We start from the raw sequence: 6356 nt of genomic DNA, 5'->3' as shown, positions 1-6356 counted from the left end.
TTTTCCCTATGTATTTGGTATCGAGGAGTCAAACCCAGGTCTTTGTGCATGCTAGGCAAGCACTCCATCATTAGGCCAAACTCCTGGCCCCTGTTTTAGCCATTTTTTAAAAGAAAAACATAACATACATTTCTTTTTTGCTCCCAGCATCTTGTTGCCAAGGGTTTACTGTTGCACATTATTTTAGGTAGGTTTTAGGCTTAAATAATACTTGAAGTTGGAAAGTAAGTTCAGATGTGCCTCTGTACTTTACTTGCAAGAGCATCTAGCACCAAACAGAGTCCATTTTGTTCCTCTTAACTAGAAACTCATGCAAAACTCCACACTCTCATCATCCTTTCTGGAGGCTTTTCGCCAAACTTGCCATCCAACTCTGTGATTTCACTTATAATAAGAATATATTTCTAGGGATCCAAAAGTGATTTAATACAAGCTGTTTTCACTGTAAAGTCAATATAAAAGAAACACTGCAGAATTCTTGATGAACCTTTAGATAAATTTGTGTAATAATTGAACATTTTTTGCCTAGGAGAGAACTGTCCAAAAGAAAATAATTGCACAAATAAATGGAAATACACATAAGCAAATTGTGTATTGTTTCACTGTTATTAATGCAGAGAGCAGTGGTAGAGATCTTTGTTAAAGAAACCCCAAACTCCTATTTCTCTTGTTTTCATGTCCTAGTAAAATCACAGAGGATCAAATCTAAGATTTAGGGTAGCTTCAATGGAACACATAGCATGGCTTCTTGAATATAAATCATAATCATATTTTTCACTTTATTTTATTTTTTTGTTGGTTGTTGGAGTTGAAATATGGGCCTGGGAACTATCCTTGAGCTCTTCAGCTAATGGTTACAGCCCTACCCCTGAGCCACAGCACCACTTCTGGTTTCTGGAGGCCAACTGGAGATAAGAGTCTCATGGACTTTAGTGCCCAGTCTGGCTTTGAACCTCAGTCCTCAGATCTCAGCCTCCTGAGTAGTTAGGATCACAGGCGTGAGCCACCACACCCAGCTTTTACTTTTGTTTATACTTTTCTGAAAAATAAGAGGATCAACTTCTGTTCATTTCCTGGTCGTGAAAATGGGCTATTATTATGTACAAAAATAATTATGGTCGAGTATTTCTAAAATTGTAAAGCATGATACAATCATTGCAATTACTGTGAGTACTTACAGGAAAGCAATGGATTCATTGAGAAGATAATGGTAATTATGTGTAATTGATGATAGAGTATAAAGAACTGTGCTTATATTTTCAACAGTTTTTCCTACCTTTGTTGGAGCAAATTGTTAATTAGTATTGAGTATTTCAAGGCATATTGAAGATGAATTGAGGATAATATAAGTACTTACACATCGTGCATACTTTCCTTATAGGGCATTTGTTTTCTAAATCAAGCTGAATTTCATAAGAGACTAGAAATCAAGTGTTCTTCTATTGTCATGTTTTCTAGTCACTGTGGAATGCTTTCAGAGTTCTGCTACTGCCCATATTTTCTTTTCTTTTTTTGCCCATATTTTCAAACTGTTGACAGATTAAGAAAAAGAGGTTTCTTCTGGAATTGCTGGGAATTTGATTACCTGTATAGGAAAACACATAATAGTGCAAGAGAGTGTAATATCTTGTCTAAAATGAGAGAAAGAAGAATGTGTGTGTGTCTGTGTGTCTGTGTGTGTGTTAACCATTTAAAGACAACAGATTTTTAGAAGATTTTCATTATTAGTTCCCAAAATGAAATGTTAAATCAGAATTAATACTTAATGGGTTTATCTTTCATTTTATATATAATTTGAATCTCTAAAAGAGAGAGAGGAGGGGAGAGAGAGAGAGAGAGAGAGAGAGAGAGAGAGAGAGAGAGAAAGAGAGAGAGAAAGAGAGAGAGAGAGAGAGAGAGAGAAAGAGAGAGAGAGTGTCAGTCATGGGGCTTGAACTCAGGGCCTCATGAGCTTTCTGGCTCAAGGCTAATATTCTATCATTTGAGCCTCAGCTCTACTTCTAGCTTTTTTTTGGTACTAATTTAAGATGAAAATCTCATTGATTTTTCCTTATTCTGTGGGCTTCAAACCATAATCCTCATACCGCAATTTATTGAATAGTTAGGGTTTATGAAGCAGTTGCAGTACTCTTCAGAAAATAATTGCTTTATAACCATATCACACAGAGTTTCCTTTTAGTAGCTTCAGCTTTTCAGATTCTACATCATGATGTTTGTTTTAATTTTTGCATTAAGTTTTGTACAGGATGAGTCTAGTTTTAGCCATATATGTAAATAACTTATTTTCTCAGGACTACTTTATAGAACAGGCTGATATTACTCCACTGTCTGCTTGTGGTTCCTTTGCTCAACATCGGATGACTGTGACTGTGTAAGTGTATTTCTGAGTCTTTCATTCTATAGCATTGTGCTTTGTGTCTAGTGTGCCAGTACCATGCTATATTTATTACTATGGCTCACTAGTGCAATATGAAGTTTAGTATTATAACATCTCCAGTTTTGTTCTTTTAGTAAAATTTTCTCTTTTTCTTGAGAGTTTTAATGTTTCCAGTTGAATTTTAGTATTCAGTTTTCTACTTTTTCCAAATAATGACACTGACATTCAGAAAAACTCAGAAGAAGTAATTGTAAGACAAAATATTAATTTATGTCCAAATAAAATTATTCTAATGTGTTAAACTTAAAAGTTAGGGGTAACCAGCTCCCTCAGTTCTTCAGAGATTTTTTTTGGTCAAAAATTCCATCTGTAACTAAATACGTGCTATCTTTTACATTATATTTACACCCAACAATTTGATTTTATGTGTCAATATAAAATGTTCCCATTGTGGAAATATTAGTAATGCCTCTGGTGAAAATATATTAAAGTTCTTTCCATTGGAAAAAGTAACTGGATGAATGAGTGAATTAATTTGAATATATGAATGCCATCTTAAAAATATGATAAGTATCTTTTACCTACTTGGGCAACTGTGTCTCTGAATTCTGCTTCCTCAAGAGGCTGAGATGTGTGTATTTGTAGTTTGAAGACACCCAACAGAAAAATTAGCTAGATTTCATCTCTAAGAACCAGAAACATTTCAGATTAGAGGTGTGACTCAAGTTATACAACAGCAGAGCAGACCAGAGCAAGAAAACTGAGTTTAAAGCACACAAACACACACACACACACACACACACACACACACACACACACGGAAAAGAGGAAAGTTTTTCATTCATCATTGAAGTTTTGGAGGCAAAAAAGTTGATTACAATTTAAATGAGTATTAAAATATTTGAATTATTAATGTTTTGCTGTTACCATCTGTGTCCTTGCCTAATAAAGTAGTCTAATATATGGTTTAAGATAAGTGTGCATTTCTTAACAATAGTCTATTGTAGAATGATCAATTCTATGACTGATGTAACTGTGTATTTTATCTGAATGTGTTTTTCTCTAATCATGTGCATATATCTAAACACATGAATTGTTCCACATTCATCACTCATTTATTAATTTATATAGCACTTGTTTCTTTTTAGACCACATCTCACTAGTTAGCCCAAATGCCTGCAATTAAATATCCCTCTATCCTCAGACTCATGAGTGTTAGGATTATGGGCTGCTATGCCCAGCCTTTCTGTTTATTGAGATGGTCATTTGAGCCAAATTTGAAGTAAAGACCTAAGTTACATATCTATGTTAAACTCTTACGTAATCTATGACTGAAAACTGCCATCTGATCATATGTGTATGAGTGGTTTCTTAAAAAATTGAATTTAGTAAGTATTTAAAGTCAATAGTACAAACTTTATTAACTCTACAAAACATATCCACTCATCTTCTTTGTGCTATTAATTTAAATTTGATCTGAAAAGAAGCTCCTTTATGTCCTTTAGTTTTTGATGGACTTGAGACTTGGATTCAGGGCCTAACCACTGTCCCTTAGATTTTGTGCTCAGTGATGGAGGTATAACATTCTACAGCTCCACTTTACAGCTTTCTTGATGGTGAATTGGAGATAAGAATCTCACAAGGACTTTCTTACCTGGGCTGGCTTTGAACCTCAGTCCTCAGATCTTAGCTTCTTGAGTAGCTAGGATTACAGACACAAAACATCATTGCCTGGACATTGTGTTCTTATAAAAATAAGAAGAATAAGAAGAAGACTATACAAAGAAAAGAAGAAGGTGTATATAGGAGAGTTCAGTGATAAAAATTTTAAAAAAGTAAAAATGAACAACAAAAAATAGAAAAACAAGACAAAAAGTGGGGGGAGATCCCACACAATTGTGAGTTCTTAGACAAGAAATACTAGGGCTAAGAACCAAGAGAATTAAAAGCAGATGACTGTATCAATAAAAATATCACCTTTTGGATCCAGTCTGTACCCAATGCTGTCACTATGTTTTTAGGAACACCACAATGACAAGAAGGAAAGCAGGGGATGGGGGGGGGAGGTGGAGGAAATAATAACATAAAAAAGAAAGGTGGAGGTAAAATGGCAAAAAAGAAGAACACATAAAAATGCAAATGAAAAAAGGTAGAAAAGAAAAATGGGGGGGTATTCTTCAGTTTGTTCTCTGCTGGAGGGGGGGGCGGAAACGGGATAGGAAACTTGTATCTCCACTAAATTCAGGATCCAAACACTTCAAAAAGTCTTTTTCTCCTTCAATTTGGCTTTGCGTTTTTTCTGATCAGTTTGCTTGATTGTGCAGAAAAAAGTAAAAGCCAGTGAAGCTGTGAGCAGCTTTGTTTACTCCCCGTCCAGGGGGAGGAACTTCTGCTAGCAAGGGGGGACGCTCATCTGGCTAAGCTGCCTCTGGGAAAACCCTTTCCCTTTTGAATAATTGCACTGATAGCACCACTTCTCAGGCTCCAGTTGGTTTGGCAGGGTCCTTGCCAGCAGTCAAGATGGCGCTGCTCTCGCCTGGTGGGGGAGGAGATTCCTTCCCAATGCCGTTCTGAGAACAGAAGTGGAAACGTCCATGGAGGTACTCAAAAATTGCTGGCAGGTCCACGCCATGGCCGGGTGATGGATCTGGGCTCGGGCATGCTCTGTCTCGCTCTGTCTGGAACCAGAAGGTCTGCACTGCCCAGAAGTGCTGTCTGCTTAGGTGTGCAAGGGAGGCTTTGTCTCCCCAGTGGCTCCGAGCAGCTGGTGCTGCTCCACGCTGTTCTTGCACCTGTTTCCTGCCTTTCTCCTCTGACTGAGATCTCTGTGGTGCTATAGCTTACTTAGGATGGATCTTTGGGTATAAACTTTCCCCTATGATGCTAGAACTGGTATCTTGGCAAGAGCTCAGAAAGACTCACTCTGAACCACCGCCATCATTTTCCAATCTCCCTCACTGTGTTCTTTTTTTTATACTTATTTGGTATCCTTTTCTGGGAGGAGGAAAAATGGCAGAGTAGTGATTGCTGCATTTTCTGAGTCTCCATGGAGCAGTGCAAAGATGTGGCTTAATGTCAGGGGCAACATAGGTGAAGGTTTGTGATAAAGGGAGATACTGAGGAAATAATAATGAGTCAATACTAAAAGAAATAAGCACAATTTGTTCAGTCAGATGTAGGCTAATGTACTTTGCTTTAGGAGACAGGACTTACTCAAACCTTGATGTTTAAATTTTTTAGTGTTATTATAAAAACGATCTGTAGAGGGGAAACAGTATCATAAGTCTTTGTCTTTCTTAGTTGTGAGTTCTGACCAGTAGATAATTCGCTTTTCAATCTCTAGGGGATGTGTCCTTATTCCCCCTTTTATGTCTATTTAAATAGGCCTCAATTGAGGTGTGACGTATTTAGCAAGGTAGAAAAAAAGACTTTATTATGGTTTTATATACTTAGCTATAAGTATATAGCTAATTCAAAAGGCCTAGAGATAAAATTACTTAAAAATTTTTATTTAGTTAAAACTTACTTTTTTAAGTCATATTAAAGAAACTTGACAATATCAATAATACACAGGCAATTACCTTCATAAGGAATATTTTTATTTCAGTTTCATTGTTACAGAAGTTAGCTAGTTCTAACTCAGTGTGTTAATCTTGATCTTCCAAAAACCTTTCAATAATCTTAAATTATAGTTAACCAGAGATCAAACATATGATTTTTAGAAGAAATGTTGATATTAAAACAACTTGTTAAGGTTAACTGCTTATGTTTTAGTCTTTAGAATTTAGAACAACATGCATGGGCTAATTTGATGATGATTTAAGGTTTCCTGCTGTGAGTATTTTTTAACATTTTATGTATTTTATACCAAATCTGAAAATGAACCTTTTAAATCTTTTTGCTATATTTAAAGCCAAGAACTCATAATTAAATTTTATTTGACCACTTTAGACATTTTCATTGAATATTTAACCTCTTT

The sequence above is a fragment of the Megascapheus bottae genome, chromosome 9 (genome assembly GCF_031878675.1).
Source record: "Megascapheus bottae isolate mThoBot1 chromosome 9, mThoBot2.hap1, whole genome shotgun sequence".
Lineage (NCBI taxonomy): Eukaryota > Metazoa > Chordata > Mammalia > Rodentia > Geomyidae > Megascapheus > Megascapheus bottae.
Note: the sequence above shows the minus strand (reverse complement) of the source record.